General features: G+C 40.3%; 1 pseudogene; it reads left to right on the plus strand.

Annotated features, from left to right (window-relative positions):
* LOC101787171 (NBAS subunit of NRZ tethering complex-like) overlaps positions 1–17,727 on the plus strand; it is a 129,833-nt pseudogene that overhangs the window by 25,771 nt on the left and 86,335 nt on the right.

Consider the following 17,727-nt stretch of genomic DNA (forward strand, 5'->3'; position numbering starts at 1 on the left):
TTTTGTTTTGTCTTGAACTGGTGGGGAGATCAGCAAGCAAATCCAGTGGGAAGCAGCGCCATGCAAGGAGTCCCACTGCACTGGAGCAGCTGACCCCAGCCTTTCCCCATGAGTCAGCGCTGTTCCTGGACAGGGGGTAGAGATAACAAAGGACATATCAGCCAGCAAACCCAGTCTGGGAAGCATCCCCATGCATGGTGCCCCACCTGACTGGGAATAGACAGACCCTAACCCCTTAAGGCATGTGGGCTGGCAAACAAGAAGTACCAGCCCACATTGGGGTATGGAATACCCGCCTCATCCCTCCTGCACCCCCCCTTCCTCCATAAGAGACTGGCATATCCAGAGAAATACAGGCTGTGATAGCTATGGAGGTGAAATGCAATTGGATGCCTGTGATGCTTTGGTGCTTCGCTAACATTGCAGGTCTAGGGCCAGTGGTGGGATCATGGGTTCAAAAGATAGTGGTACGCAGAGTGGCATCTAGGGTGGTCTCCTTCTGAGGGTTGTAGCCATCGATTCCCTATGGTCTTGTTTTGAAGTCCTATATCATTTCCATTGCTTTATTGGATTCGGTTTTATTCTCTTGTTTGCTTTGATTATGTCAAATCCAATGGCAGGAGAAGCTCTTTCAAAGATAGCAAGGTACATTATGGTAGCAATTTTGGATTTACTACTGGCTTGGTTTGAAGTGTGGAATTCATTGTCTTATTTTTATTGTTTCTGTTCTGTTTGATTTTTACTATGTCCAAAATTATCTGCAGCTATTTTGAAGACATCAAAAGGCATCATGGTATCTGTTGTTGATTTTATAATGTTTTTAGGCCTGTGTCTCTTACACTGGTTTGTTCCAATTGGTTTTATTGTGTTTTAGTCTCTTTAAAATAAATGAAAATGAACTGGTGGGAATCTTGAAGATCCTCAGTGTATTACTTGGTTTCCTTTGGCTGGAACAAAATGCCTAATATGTGCAATTTAAAGGAGGAGAGATTTATTTTGACTCACAGCTTCAGAAGTTTTGTCCATAGTAGGTTGGTTCCCAGATGCAGACATCATGCCCAACTAATTGCATATGGGAAGGAGCTGGCAGGGAAAGGCTGAGGAAAGGTAACTCTTCAAAGGCAAGCCCCCAGGGATCTGCTTCGAGGTCCCACCTCCTAACAGCCCATTCAGCCTTGAACTTATCACTGGATAAATCTGTTTTTGAAGTTAGTGCCCCATGATGTAATCACCTTCCAAAAACCCATCCTCTGAACATATGAGCTTTCTGGGGGACATTTTTTTTATCCAAACCATAACAGTGTGCTTGAACCTCTTTCTTGTGTTAGAGGTTGTACTTCACTTGAGCTGTGACAATGTTCTCTTGTAACTTGTAGCTTATTTTCCTTTGTGTTGAATTTTCTTTCTTTTTACTAAGTTCTAGCACAAATATTCCTAGATAGAAAATGAGTGTTAGGGGCTGGGAATTTAGCTCAGTGGCATAAGCACCTGCCTTGCAAGTGTGTGGTCATGAGTTCGATCCCCGGTACCGATAAAAAAGAAAAAGACAGAAAACAAAAAAGAAAGAAAGAAAGAAAGAAAATGAATGTTGTATTTGCACTAGTTGGGGGAATAGCTGAGTATAGATAGAAAGAAAAGAAATTTGGGGAGGGAAAAGGTGAAATGGTACTTCCAGTGGGTTTATCAGAAGCACAAAGGAAAAAGAATTTAGGTACAAACACTTGGTTGGCTCTTTTTGTTTGCAAGCATGATGACTGGTTTCATTTTTACTGATAGCAATGGGGGGTATGAACTGATCCTATGATATGTTTGAGTTGCCAAACTCTTTAAGATAATTATATTTAGCATCTAAGTTTTATGCTACTCTCATGGTGTTTATAATTTAGTTGAGAGATAGTGCGTTCAACACCTTTACATTCTGGGAGTTAAAGGACCAAAAGAAGTTAAACAGCAGTATAGTGTGTATTTGTATAAACAAAGGCTCCTTACTGTTGTCCTAGTGTCTGCAGTAGTGCTTGGCATATAGTAGATTTTTAGGAAATCTTGGTTCTATGGGTAGATAATGGTATTGATGGTAAACTAGAGGTTCTCTAGGGGCTGTGGCATTTGGAGAAAGCCTGGCATCTTGTGGAGTGCAAAGGATAAGTAATTTCATTCTGCTGGGTGTTGGAGACCACTACAAAGAGGCTCTGTGCAGCATTTAAAATTAACTAGTTGGCTTTCTATATTTGTGAGTCTGTCCTAGGCCTTGGCCTCTTGCCTGTCAATGGGAGTTGATTCATAGTAAGTGAACCTCTACGAATCACTGGTCCTGGCTGAGGCCTGTACTGGCCTATGAGGCCAGAGATATCTCAAAAGCGAGACAAGTGCACAGCTGCAGACACTCAGCTCAAATATCAATTATCAAATATCCCTGTCACATAGAGCATCGTTTTCTCATCTTTGACTTTCAGTTTATTAACCCTCTTTCTGGTTAAGTATATTTCCTATTCAGAGCATCTTGATGGCTCCTGCCTCCTCATCTACTCTGCCTGTGTTTCTTTTTGTTAGTGTATCAAGGCTGTCTGTATTAGAGATTATAGCCCACCTTCTCTACCTCATCTCTGCTATTCTATTTTTCTGCTATTATTTGTCCACTTTTTTCCTTCATTCCACTGTCTGCCCTGTTCATTGGGGCCTCTCTGCCATGGCTGCTGGAATCCTGGCATTTTTTTCTATCTCTCTCTAGAATGTCCTTCAGTATTTTTTGTAGGGTTGGATTGGTGGTCATGAACTCGCACAGTTCCTCATGATCATGGAAACGTCTTGTTTCTCCTTTAATTTTGAGAGTGAGTTTTTCAGGGTACATCAATCCGAGTTGGAGTTTATTTTTTTTCAGGGCTTGGACTATTTCACTCCAGGCTCTTCTTGGTTTGTTAGTTTGTGTTGAGAAGTCTTTTGTTATTTTGATGGATTTTCCTTTATACGTAATCTGTTTCTTTTCTTTGATAACTTTTAATATTCTGTTCCTGTGGTGAATTTCTGGGATCTTGATTATTATATGTCTGGGTGTAGATCTTTTTTGGCTGTAGTTGGCTGGAGTTCTATATGCCTCATTTATCTGGATATCATTTCTTTTTCCTATGCTTGGGAAGTTTTCCTTAATTATTTCTGTGAATAGCCTTTGTAATTCATTTGTGTTTACTCCTGCTTCTTTGCTCATGTTTTTTATTCTTAAGTTATAGATCCTCTTGTCATCTTCTAGCCTTTGTATTGCTACTTCCTGGTTCCTTGTTATTTTTAAGAGGTCTTTTCTTTCATGATCACACATTGCAAATCTATCTTCAAATTTTGAAAGACTCACTTTGGTTTCTGTCAGGGCATTTTGCCAGCTTTCAATGGCATTTTAAATTTCCTGGTAATCTCTTTGGATCTGTTTCATGTATTCTAGGTTTTGTTTATATTCTTCACCAAAGGCTTCTCTTCTTTTTCTGGTTCCTTCCATTCTTTCATCTGTGTCTTCTTGAGAGGGGCTTAGCATTTCTTTTATTAATCTTTTTATATCTTGCCTCACTTGGATTAGAATTTCAGTTTTAAGTTCATCTATGAGGTCATGAATGTATTTCTTTATGTCCGCTGATGTTGTGGCCAATATTGTACGATTGCTGTACTGGTTCTCTTCTGTATTTACCTCTCCTGGACTTACTTTCTCAGAGTCAGCGGCTGTAGGCTTTTTCTTATTTCTTTCTCTTGCCTTGTTTTTGGTTTCTTTCAGACAGGTGTATGGTGGAGGTCTCAGGCCCTTTCCTTATTGCTTGTGGTTTTTCTGAAGCGTGCTGGCTGGGGGCTTGCTGCCTTCTCCAGTTTGCTGTTATGTGAAGTGCACGCAGGGACAATGTGGGCTGGCCCCTCTTCTCTGAGCCAGTCAACGGGAGAGTGCCTTCAACACGTTAGTCTGTGCTGTACGGATATCACAGGTTCGAGACAGTTTCGTCCCTGGCCGTTGGGTCCTGACCAGGGACATGACTCAGCCCAAGCATGTCCCACCAGTCCTCATTGGGCCAGCGGTGACTGATTGACGCCCCTGAGGTTCCGGGTTCAGGCCTATCCTACTGGATTCCCATATGTCCTTCAGCCAGCCCCTACCGCGAGACCCAATTTCCAGCATTCACCATGAATTAATGCAGCTCTCCACCTTGGCTACACTCTATGCTGTGCCACGTCCTCCTGCCAAGGGCCCCAGACTCAACAACTCCTATTAAGGTGGTCAAGGCTTTAGTGCGACCATGAATTGTCTGATTCCACAGCATGCCCAGCACAGCACGGGACTGGTCCCAGTGAGCGCGTCTGGTTCCAGCCTTTTATCCATGTTTTTGCTTCCTTTCTTTCTTTTTCTTTTTCCTCAGTTTCTTCCCTGTCACGAGAATCCCTCTCCTTTCGTCTGGTCTTCTCAGACGCTTAAATTCTAGCGTCTGAGTTGTTTTTCTCAGAGACTCTCTACCCTGCTACCTATCAAGCTGCTGTCTTCAGAATTCCGGAACACCTATTTCTTTCTGTGCCTTTCTGTCCCCTTTCCTTATTCTCTTCCATGTTCTCTCTCTTCTTCTTGCCCCACTTGCCCTTCCAGGTGGGTCTGTCTGCCCTGGGGACCTCGTGGCCAAGGAGTGGCAGCCATATGTGTGTTCCAGAGTTGGGCCCGACTGTTGGGGACTGCGGTCCAGGTCTCGTCTGAAGTCAGGGCCACCATGGTGCTTTGGTTACCTACTCTCCAGGGTGCTGGCTCTGCAGCACCCTCTCCATGGGGATCTGCCACTGTGTGTTTCCACATCTCTCTGGTTATCCCGAGTTGTCATCATCGCAGTTCGTCTGAGATGGTGAGATGCAGCAATTAATTTCGTTCTGTTCATTTTGGCTCATTATGCTTTCAGTGCTCTGAGGACAAGTACGTGACAAGTGCCTACCAGTGGATGGTGCCCTTCCTGCATCGCTGTGAGAAGCACTGTCCTGGCACGGCCAGTGAGCTGCTACGAGAGTACTTAGTGACCTTGGCTAAGGGAGGCTTGAGGCTTCCCCTGAAGATATTTCAGCATTCCAAGCCAGATGTAAGTAGAAACCGCAGCTTCTCAAATTGTTCAGCTGTGTTTTCTTGATAGAACTAAGTTTTATTTATAAGCTTATGATAGGCATTGTAAATGATTTTCCTGTAAAGTAAAAGACAATGGTTGTCATGCTGTTCCTTTTTCAGCAGCGTTTTGTATCCATTTCAGCAGCATTGTGAGCACTGAAAATGTTAGTGATTATTAAATAGAACCACAAGGAAGTGTTATCCCCAGAATTCAATGTTACTCTGAACTAGAATCCAGGATTTAAATATTTGGAGCTATTTTTAGAATTGGTGTAATTTGATAAGATAGGATGAGCTTTGCTTCCTGATATATGATTTTAATTGTTCACGTGCAGCATTTCCTTAAATTGCTGGGAGCCTCCATTGGCAAATGGCTCCACCTTTTAAAGCCCATCTAGGTTGCTGTGTGGGCTCTCATTGCCCTTGGATCACCCTGCAGTGATAAACACACAGAGCTGAGAAAAGAAAACACTCATGATTCATTAGTTTGAAGGGGGTGTGAAGATTTAATGCTACGTCTCATGCATTGTGTGTAGAAATGAGCTATGAAAATCATTTGAGTCATTGTAATAATTTTATTTTCTAATTTACATATATTCACAGTAACAATAAAACAGCTAGATGTGGTGGCACCTGCCTGTAATCCCAGCTCTCAGAAGGCTGAGGTTAGGCAGGAGGATTGCAAGAATGAGACCAGCCTGGGCTACACAGTAAGTTCAAAGCCAGCCTGAACTGCATAGTGATGTTGTATCTCAAAAAAACAAAACCAAAAACACATTAATAAAACAACTTAGGGAAGCATGTTGGCACATACCTGTTATCTCAGCACTCAGAGGCTGAGGCAGGAGATTGCCGTGAGTTCAAGATTAGCCTGGGTTTATAGTGAGTTTTGGATCAGCCTGGGCTACATAGTGACACCCTGTCTGAAAAAAAAACAAAGTTCAGGGCCAACCAATATCCACAGAGTTACCCTTGGTCCTTTTCCATCAGAGGGCACACAGCAGGATGGCACAGGCCCTGTGGGACTGACTTTGTGACGATGTCCTGCACAGTAGACTGCGGTGCATGTGGGGGACCCTCAATGCCGTTCCCATTTGAAATTCCAAGTGAATCTGCTTCCTGGTGCTTTGATAAAATGGGAATGTCAGGAAATAATAGTCTCAAGCTGAAGTAGAAAGGAAAGCATTGCCTTCTCCTGGAGTAGAGCGTTTTTGTGTTTGGGGAGTTTCAGGGCCACTCTGGCTGCCTGTGTGTGGGCCTCTCCTGGAAGGACACTTCTTTGCTTCGGGCCCCCTCTGCAGCTGGCTTCTCCTGGCATGTGATTCTCTGGGCACTTACGCGCTCTGCATCACTGGGCTCTTTTCATGGTGCTTTGTAGCTGGCTTGCTTGCTTTCTTTGAGACAGAGTCTTGCTCTGGAACATCATTCTAAAGACTAGACTGGCCTCGAAATCATAGCAGTTCTCCTGCCTCAGCCTCCTGAGTGCTGGAATGACAGATATACGCCAGCACTTTGTATTTTATGGCCCATTTCCTTTTTTTAATTTTAAAAACAAAACAGTAAAAAGGGTAGAAATGATACAATATATTTTTAAAAGTAGGAAATTAACAGTAATTAACATATTGTATATTGCATCTTAGAAGTAATTGTTCAGATTATAAGATTTAGGCATGAGAAAAAATGGCCAAACAATGAAAGCACAAACTGTTCTTTTGGATGAACTAACAGATTCGTAGTATAGTTATCTATCATATGTATATTCATATATCTTTTTCCTTCTTCCTCCTCTCCTTTCCCCCATCCCACTTGTTCTTTTCTTTTGAGCATTGTCTTTCACTATCACAATATCTATTGTTCATTTTGGATCTTATTACTCTTTCAGTTTTTTTTTTTTTACATTAGGGGGACAATATGATATTTACAAATGTGAGTTCAGTTTATTTCACTTACGAGTATGGTCATGTGTTCTCTCCATTTCCCTTGAAAAAGCCTCAAGATTATCCTTCTTTGTAGCTGAGCAATATTCCATTGTATAGAAAGGCCACATCTTTTTTATCCATTCCATGGTTGATGGGCATTTGGGTTGCTTCCAAGATTTAGCTGTTACAAATTGTGTTGTTATAAACATGGGTACACATATATTGCCATTGTTTTCAATTTTGCTGGAAAGATACCTGGAAGGGGAATAGCTGGATTGAATGGACCTTTAATCCTAGTTTTTTGAGGACTCTCTACACTAATTTCCACAGTCTACACTCCCACCAGCAGTGGAGAAGTGTTCCTTTTTCCCCACAGCCCTGCCAGCATCTGTTGTAGGTTGATTTCTTGATGGCAGCCATTCTTTCTGGCGTGAGCTAGACTCTCAGTGTTATTTTAATTTGCATTTCTTAAATGACTGGTGACTGGTGAACATTTCTTCCTGAATGTTTTTGTACAGTCCATTTCCTCTGGTTCGAGTGGTTCTTCTCTGTTTCTGATCCTTTGAGTCCCTGCTCTCTGGGAGCTTCTCTCCCACAAACTCTTTCGCCATCTGTCTGCCAGGAGGGGTCCTTACGCTTTTCCACTCCCGTTGTGCCCTTCCCGCCGTGTTGGGACAGTGGTCCATGGCTGTCTGGCCTCTACTTCTCATTGATCTCCATGTGAGCAGGAATGAACCCAGGGCTCCCAGAGTGGGCGTGCTCAGTGCGGGTAGGGACAGACTGGCTCTGCACAGGGCTGTTGCCTGCTGAGTCCCTTCGTGTGCTTCTCCAGGATTGTGCCACGCACCAGTCTCGCTTCTCTGAGGGCCCTGTATTTGTCCAGATGGCACAACATTCTCAGCCATGAAGCCTGGCAGAGAGGAGTCCACAATCCAGTTTACAGAACACAGAGAGAAAGTCATCTACGCTTTCTCTGTTTTCTCCATCAAACAATTCTCCCCTTTTTTTCTGTTCTTCCATTCCACCACCTGTTTTTTCTTGGGTGGTACTTAGCATTTCTCTAACTATTCTGCATACTTCTAGCTTCAGGTCGTTGATAACTTCATTCCTGAATTGGTCTATGAGGCTCTCTATATGGTGCCTTATGTCTATTGGTGCGGTGTCTGCTATTGCCTGTTTCTCAGAATTGGGGGCCGAGGAGCCTTTCTTGTTGCTGCCTCTTCCCATGCTGCCTCTTCTTCTCTGTTCCTTATATATGCAAGCTTATATAAGAGGCCCAGCTTCTCTCCCAGTACCACCCAAGAAAAAACAGGTGGTGGAATGGAAGAACAGAAAAAAAGGGGAGAATTGTTTGATGGAGAAAACAGAGAAAGCATAGAATACGTGAAGCAGGTTCAAAGGGACTACCAAGATACTAAGAAGTCTATAGAAGACTGGCATAACAGCTTGAAAGAAACTAAGGACAGACTATCTGAACTGGAGGGCAGACTTGTAATATGGGAGAATGAAATGAAAAACTTCTTAAAAATAACAAAGAAACAAACAGCAATAATACAAAGACAAGAAGATGATAAGAGGATCCATAACTTAAGGATTAAGAACATAAAAGAAGAAGTAGGGACACAAACAAGTGAACTACAAAAGCTACTCACAGAAATAATCCAGGAGAATTTTCCTAATTTAGCAAAAGGTAAAGATACTCAGATGTATGAGGCATACAGGACCCCAGCTACCTACAACCCAAACAGAGCTACACCTAGGCATATAATAATCAAAATTCCAGAAATTCAATACAAGAACAGAATATTAAAAGCTGTCAGAGACAAGAAACAGACCACTTACAAGGGAACACCCATCAGAATTACAACAGATTTCTCTGCACAAACCATCAAATCACGAAGAGCGTGGGGGGAAATAATTCAAGCTTTGAAAGATAATAATCTCCAGCCAAGATTGAGATATCCTGCACAACTGTCCCTGGAAATTGATGGAAAAACAAGGTGCTTCCAGGATAAAGAGGAACTGGGGGAATTTGCAACCACCAATTCAACTCTACAGAGAGTATTGCAGGATATTCTAAAAAAAGAAAAATACAAAGAATCCAGAAATAATGGCAGAGAGGCCACAACGAATGGAGCAGAGAACAAAATGAAGAAGACAAACTGACAGCTACTGACAGAAAAAGAGCTCAACAGAAATGAGGCAGAGAAGATTGGATGATAGGAACAGCTATTTTGGAGAAAATGACATCTTAATAGGTAATACTGATTTAGTATCATCTTGTTTTGAAGTCTCATCTAGCTTTTGTCCTTCTGTCTCCAATGGTCTAAATAGGCTGTATCTTATTGGATTTTATTATGTACGATAGTATAAGCAAAAACCTTTTAAAGACAAGGAGATTATACAGAAACCATTGTTCATTTTCTGTTAGTCAATTCTAAATACTCTGTAATGCTGTCATTCTCTTGAATGGTTTTACATTGTTTTGATATACTTAATGCTACAGTATACGAAGTTGTACTCAAGGATTTCAAAGAAAGAGACAATATGGTAACTACTTTTAGGTTAGGATTATCTGGTGGTGAAACACTACTCTGCTTAAATGGTTATGTTTTGATCTGCGCTGTTTCGTTGTTATGCCCTCTTTTATCTCAATCTCCACTCCATTATTTACTTTTTTATCTTTATCCTTTTAATTAAAGGAAAAAAATAGCAGGATATATTATAGTAACCCACTTTGACTTTTTATTACCTTGATTTAAAGCCCTGTATTACTCTCACCATCTGGTTTTTGACTGATGTTCCCCTATTCTGTTTTGCTGGATAGTATCAGGTTCGAAAGTTTAGGCATCAGCTATGAAGATAATGAGATTCATTATGACGCCCATTCTCGTTGACTTTTATCTACTTTTGAAGACCTACAATGTCTCCAATGTTTTGGTTTTGTCAGTTTTATTCTTTACTGTTTTGTTCAATTGTATTATAACTAACGATATAGGCAATTCTATTAGAGATAGCGGGAGGCATTATGGTAACCATTGTTGATCACCTTGTATTATGTTTTTACATTATCTATTATGTCCCCCCTTTTGACTTGACCGATTCTGTTCTGTTATGTCACATTTGGTTTTACTCTCTTCCAAAAAAGTAATAAGAACCATGGGAGCAATGAAACCCAAAATGTGTAATAGTCATGGTACAAAAGAGAGGAAAAGAAAGTGCTCCAAACTATATAACTGCATGTATATTTAAATGTATAAGATAGAAAATGATATCACAGAGTTTTATTGGATCAATGAACAGAACTGTTTGCAGTATCATTGATGGAATGTCCACTTTACAAGCTTTAATTTTGTGACTTGAACAATTATTTCTAAGATGACAATATGTAATCCATTAACTAGTGATTTCCTACTGTTCATTTTTTTTTCTGTAAATCTGTATAACTTGTACCCTTTCCCTGCTTTTTTTTTTCTTTTCTCCTTAAATAAAATTAAAAAAAAAAAAAAAAAAAGAAAGTCATCTACGAGCCAGACCCTGCGGTGGAGCTCTGTGCCCTCTGCAGTAGGTCATTTGGTCTGGCCACTGAAATGAATGTTCACAGATTGAAGGCATCGGGAAGAGATGGAACTGTGCCACGGAAGGCCACCGAGTGAGGACAGGAGCGTAAGAGTCAAGAAAGAGCTGGATATAATCACAGGGACGGGAATGTACCGGATGGCCTCAAACCAGTGTATGACACAGTGTGAGGAAGAGCTGAAATCAGAAAATAGTTAAAGAGAGAATGTGTTTTTAAAGATAAATGTAAACTGAGCTTGTCATTACAGCCTTATCCTGAAAGGATTATCTGCAAGTGTTCTGCATAGGAAGGAAATAATCCAAAAATAGAGTAGATATGAGAGTGGGGAAATAGTACTTAAGAAATAATAAATATGAGAATAGTATAAGTGAGCGTTCCATTATTAATCATGAAAATAGCAGGTCAGGAAGTGAAGACGAGGGAAGCACAGTGAGCATGTGGTCAGGGTGGGCGAGGCGGGTGTGAGGCAGGGGTCTGGCATCAGAGATCACAGGGTCTGGGGCTGTTGCTCAGGTGCTGAGGACAAATGGTGACACTGGCAGGGACTTTGATGGCTCCAGTGCACTCAACGCCTGGCCTGTTACACTTCACTCTGAAGTGCACAGCACTTGCAGTAGTCAGAATGACGACCCCCAAAATATGTGCACTGTCAATCTGGACCCTGTTACAGTGTCCTGTACTCCCAAAAGGCTGGGCACATGGGGGACATCAAGCCACTGGAGGTCTCCCTGGTGTCCAGGTGAGCCCAGTCTGATCGCATGAATCCTTTGAGCCACTGACCTTGATGATCTTCAGCTCCACTCACAGATGACTGCCCAGTGTCCCAGCCCCGTTTCTTAGGCAGCTTCTCCCTGCCAGAGCCGCCAAAGGTGCCGTTTGTGTTACCTCTCCGAGTTCCCTTGATTATGGGCTGATTCCAGAGTGTCTGTGCTGTTGTGTTGGTCCGATTGTCCCTGCATTAGCACAGTACTGTTTTAATTATGAAGATTTTAGAGTATGTTTCAGTGTCAGATAAGGATAGTGTTTCCTTGCAGTTATTTTTCCTAACTCTTTTTGTTTTGAAGCTATTCTCAGATGTTTGTTTTTTCTATGTGAACATTGGTATCGGCTCATCTGATTCTAAAATTGGCTTACTTATATTTTTATTATGATTATGTTGAACTTGTAATGGTAAGTCACCTTATTTAAGAATAGGAGACATTATTACATTTGTTTATGTCTTTTTAAATGTCTAGTTTGGCACATCTCTTGTTAAATTTATTCCTGTTTTATTGTTTCTGTTATAGATGGAGCTCTGCCACCTCATTTCCTATCACTCTTTATTCCTGTGTGTGAAAGCTGTTGATTTTATTTGTTCATTTTGCTCCTTCAGTCCTCTTTCTTACTTGCTTGTCTTATCATCTGCCATTCATTATAGAATTGAGCATTCTACAGTGCTCCATTTTAAGACTGTTTTTCTCAACTGTGATTCTCTTGCGTTTTGCTCAGTGCCTCATATGGACAGTGGCCTGCTGCCTGTGATGCAGGAAACCTACATAGCTAAGCTCTTAGAAAGCGCCAGGTGAGCTGGCACCCTTCTTCAGTTCAGGAAGGGCAGATAATGGTTTTATAGAGACTGCTGAGATACTAGGACTAGAATGATCAAACTAAGGAACAGTGTGTGGGTAGGTTTTAGAGTTTGGCATCACGTGGGTGAGAGGGACAAGTATGCTGTAAATTTGAGCATCATGATTCATGGGTAGCATATATCACATTAGAAAAATATGCTGAGAGGCATAGACCAGTACCAAAAGAATACAGAGAAAAAGTGCTTCATGCATTAAGGTAGAAAAGGATTTATTTATTGACTAGAATGTGTTGAACGTATGCACAGGATCATAGAGATCTGGGAAGTTCCAACTGAAGTCAAAGTGAAATGGAGTTAACACTGAATTATTAGGTTGGCAAGTTCTTGAAGAAGACATGTTAGGTGAGCAGAGGTTTTCAGTTATTCCTGTAGTATTTAGGTGTGTGGAATTCACAGCTCTGATCTCCTCATCCTTTAATTTAATCAAACCTGTTGGTTTACCAAACCCTAGGTCAAAATACTTGAAAGAAAACTTGTGTTTATGCTGAATATTTACAGCCTCTTTTGTTATCATTCCTAAACAGTGCAGTATGACAACTACTTAAATAGCATTTGCATTGTGTCAGATATTTTAAATAATAGAGTGGGAATTAAGCATGTAAGAGGATATATACCAGCAATATGCAGACATTATGCCATTTTATACCAGGCACTGGGGTGTCTGCAGATCCGGGGTCCACAGGGCCCCGGGGACCAGTCTCCTCAGGTGCTTAGTGACGTGGGTGGTGTAGGGACGTGGTCTCACATGCGGCATCAGGAGTGTGAGCAGAAGGCAGGAACACATCCTCTGCCTTCTCTTGTGCACAGAAGCACCGCTGCAGGGCTTTCACAGGGGGCTTTGAGCAGACGCAATCAAACACAAGACTCTAGAACGTCAGACTTGAAAGCAGGCCTGTCATGTCTGTCTCCAGGAGGAACAGCTATGGAGCAGGGAGATGGAATAAAGCATTCAGGGCTCTGGCTCCAGAGTCGGATGGCTTCCCAGCTACCCGTGACTGGCAATGGTGTTCGGGGCTCGCGGGTCCTGGCGCCTCCTTGCCACATGTATGTTTCATCCCCACCTTCCCTTGGGCCTGGCTCCTCCTGCCCAGATCTCCTGCAGGAATGCCAGAGCCCATGCTGCTGGATGTTGGTCCCGGCCTTGCCACTTACAGCCTCTAGCAGCTTGAGCACATCACTCAGCCTCTCAGCACCTCAGTTTCTCCTTTGTATACAATGGAAACAATGTAGGGTCATTATGAAGATTGAAAAATTAATACGGTACATGCAGAGCACTTAGAAATGGAACCCAGCACAGAATAAAAAGAGTTATCATATTAATTTTTTTTTATCTTTTTAAGACAGAGTCACTATATAGTGTGCTGGCCTTGGGCTCACTTTGTAACCCTACTTGGTCTCAAACTTGGCGATGATTCTCCTGCCTCAGCCTCCCAAGTGCTGGGATTACAGGAGTGCACCACTGTGCCTGGCTGGTCATATTAATTTTTAATAGACTTTATTTTTCTGGGTGGCTTATCCTTATCTCACCAGTCACTTTGCTGCTTTGGTTCCCTCTTTGTCAAATGCTAGTGCCAAATTCAGGCTGTTACTTGTTTTCTTAGTGCCTTGAAGCCATATATCTAAATCCTTAACCTAGCTGCTTTATTTCCGTAGTAATTTTCAGTATTTTTTATTTATATCCACTGGTGTGATTCTCCTAAGAAAATGCCTTTGCCAGCGTCTGTCACTTTTCTGTTTTATGTGTACTGTAAGTTTCAATTAGAATACAGGAATCCGTAGATAATTATTATAGAAATTATATTAATTTCTTTCTATATTATTATTATTATTTTTTTTTTTTTTTTTTTTTGGTCTTTTTCCTTTTTATCGGTACCGGGGATCGAACTCACGACTGCCTGCTTATAAGGCAGGCGCTTATGCCGCTGAGCTAAATCTCCAGCCCCTTTCTTTCTATATTAACTTCGCTGTTGAAAAGCGCTGTATGAAAGCAGTTTCAGGCTTCCGCTTTAGTTTCTGTGGTAAAAGCATAAGGATTCCACATGTATTAATTTAATCTTCACAGTCACCCTCTGAGGGAGGCATTGTTAGTCCCTTGAGATTGCAGCATTTGGTTATTTTCATAGTTGAGGAAATGCTCCCCAGGCTGGTTTGCAAGGGAAGCGTGGTATTTGATATAAAACGAAGCTGGAAGTAGCCACGCCTGTGCTCCAGAACATGGAGCACTGTCTGTGGTTTGTGTGACACTGTGTCCCGTTTGGCTTGTTTTGGATGGAATGTCAGCCCGTGGTAGTTAAATGAGTAATACATACTTCATACTTAAGAAGTAATAGGTTCTCACATTGTTGAATATAAGTTAAGGAATTTTGTGTATTTTTGTAATTAAAACACAGAATTTGGCTTTAGGGTTAGAAATGGTGTTTTTAATGAATTGCCTTTCGAATGCATTGCGCTTTTCTGTTTTATCTTGAGTGGATCATAATGTTTTCGGCAGATGCAAAGCTAGGGGTTACAAATGATCTTTTCTAGCTGATTCTGTAATTAAAGTGTGATTCCATTTAGAATTATTAGAGACCCCGAGGTCTGTAAGCTAAAGAAAAATCGAAATTGTTTCTGTGGCTGATTAATTGCAGTGTTTAATATTCCATTGACAATAGTACTTGGATAGGGAGAGCCTGTAAATCTCTCGACATTCAGTACATGTTCTCTTTTCCCCAGCTCCAACAAAAAATTATCCCCGATCAGGACCAGCTGATGGCCACGGTGCTTGAGTGCATCTACAGCTGCGGGCACAGCAACAGCTCCCCCTCTGCTATGGCATCCTGGAGTGCCTGCCACAGAGAGGGCCTGGGTAAGCAATGCTGCGAGCTGCCCTTCACCCGAACCTTAGCACGTTGCTCTCCCAGATGTTCAGCACAGCGGATGGCTAGAAAGTATAAAAAAGAAAATAAAATCATGAGCTACCCTGTTGTCTGCTAGTAAACTCCTATTCTTTTTACCTATATATGAGAAATTCTGAATTTTTAGTGTTATTATAATTGCTTTGCTGTAATTGTGCTAAACTTGATAATTATCCATTTAAGCAAAAAATTCCACCACCACAACAAAGAATCCTGTTAAAAATGGATTAATAGTGATTTATTTGCCTTTAAGTTGCATTTTTAATTAAGTGCTTTCTGTATTTGTAAGGTAATGGTATTTGTGATTTGTGTGTTCTAGGTCTGTCCTTATAGTAATCTTTTTAAGTAGTGATGGATGAATATTTATAATTTTTAAATAACTTTTGTTTCAGTGGAAATTTATATAACATGCTATTGGATTAGTTGTATGCAACTCAAATTTTATTTTCTCTTTGGAAGCAAATAACATTATTCCTCTACTCTTTAAATCTAGTACATGTTATAAACTCAGCATCCGGAGAAGAATATATGATCTTTGCAACACATAAAATAACACTGAATGAAAAATCCAACCTACTTTAACCATTTGTGATTCTAACCAAGTTGCTTAATTTTTCTGCTTATCAGTTTCTTCATTTACAAAACAAAGATTAGACAAGAAATTTCTTTATTGTTTTCTGTTTCCCTTTTTCATATTGCCTTGTCTTCTTTTTTTCTTCCTTTTTTTGAGGTAGGGTCTCTCTATGCAGTTCAGGCTGACCTTGAGCTCACTTTGTAGCCCAGCCTGGTCTTGAACTCACAACAATCCTGCCGCAGCTTCCCGAGTGCTAGGATTACAGATGTGAGCCATCACGCCCGGCTCTGCCTTGTCTTCTTTCAAGAAAACTCTTTTCTTTATGAAACAAATGATAGCAATCACCACTTTTATAATCACTGTGAAATAATTGTTCATGTACTCTTAATAGTACTGAAATCAGGTGAAAGATTAATGTTAAAGATTAATTTGCATGTTAACAGAATCTTATTCCAGAAATTTGTTTTTTTTTTGTTTCTGATTTTAAAGGTTAAAAAAAATTTGAAGGTGAAATTGGTCAATTGAGGTTTGATTGCCATTATTCTAACCAATCAAAGTGGCATTCCTCATGGCCAGACCACCTGATGATACGTGCCCTGATGCAGAGTAACATGAGTTGCTGGTTTTGCAGCATCCCTTCCAGGCAGTTGCACTGAAATTGTTCACCTGAATCTCACTAATCTATGGGCTGGGCTTCTAGTTACTACAGAGAATAGAAGATCACATTTTATAACACCATGAAGGAAGCAGCAAGTGCAGAATGCAGGTTCTATAAGTTACTTGATCTTCTTTGCTATAGAATGTTAGTGACAGTTAGGAAACCAGATTGTTAGACAGGTGTAATTGCAAAACAAAGGAGTCCAAAGGGATGCAGTCCCTTTCTAATTTTTTTTTAAGGAGAAAAAGAAAACAGAAAAAATGTACAAGTAATACAAAATTTAAAAAATAAAGAGTAAGAAATCACTAGTTAATAGTTACATATTTTCATCTTAGAAATAGTTGTTCGTTACAAAATTAAAGCATATAAAGTGGACTTTCAAACAGTGAGAGTGCAAACAGTTTTGTTTAATGATCCAAAAAAACTCAGTAATATGGTTATCTATCTGATACACTTAAGCAGTTATAACTTATGCAGTTATAACCTTTAGAGCACTTTCTTTTCTTTTCTTTTGTACAATGACAATTACACACTTTGGGTTTTATTACTCCCACAGTTCTTACTACTTATTTTGAAGAGAGTAAAACCAAATGCAACATATCAGAACAGAGTCTGTCAAATCAAAAGGACATAATAGATAATGTAAAAACAAAATACAAGGTGATCAACAATGGTTACCATACTGCCTCTTGCTATTTTAAGAATTGCCAGTTATAATAAAATTGAACAAAACAGTAAAGAATAAAACCAAAGCATTGGAGACATTACAGGACTTTAAAAGAAGGTAATAGTCAACCAGAATGGGCGTCATAATGAATCCTATTGTCTTCATAGTTGTTGCCTATACTTTCGAACTTGGTACTATCTAGCTAAGCAGAATAGGGGAAAATCAGTCAAAACAAGATGGTGAGGGCAATACAGGATTTCAAATCAAGTTAATCGGAAATCAAAGTAGGTTAATGTAATGTATCCTGCTATTTTTTATTTATTTTTCCCTTAATTAAAAAGATAAAAATAAAAAAGTAAATAATTAAAAAAAGGGAAGATTGAGATAAGAGAGGACATAACAACAGAACAGTGCAGGTCAAAACATAACCATTTAAGCAAAATAGTGTTTCACCACAAGATACCCTGACATAAAAATAGTTACCATAGTGTCTCTTTCCTTGAAATCTTTGAGTATAACTTCGTATACTGTAGCACCAAACATATCAAGACACTATCAAACCATTCAAAAAGAATGACATTATTACAGGGTATTTAGAACCAATTAACAGAAAAGGAACAATGGTTTCTGTATAATCTCCTTGTCTATAAAAGTTTTTGCTTATATTATTATATATAATAAAATCCAATAAGATACAGCCT

Source organism: Cavia porcellus, unplaced genomic scaffold (genome assembly GCF_034190915.1).
Source record: "Cavia porcellus strain 051 isolate PalLab524CR breed Dunkin Hartley unplaced genomic scaffold, mCavPor4.1 scaffold_8, whole genome shotgun sequence".
In the NCBI taxonomy this organism is placed as follows: Eukaryota; Metazoa; Chordata; class Mammalia; order Rodentia; family Caviidae; genus Cavia; species Cavia porcellus.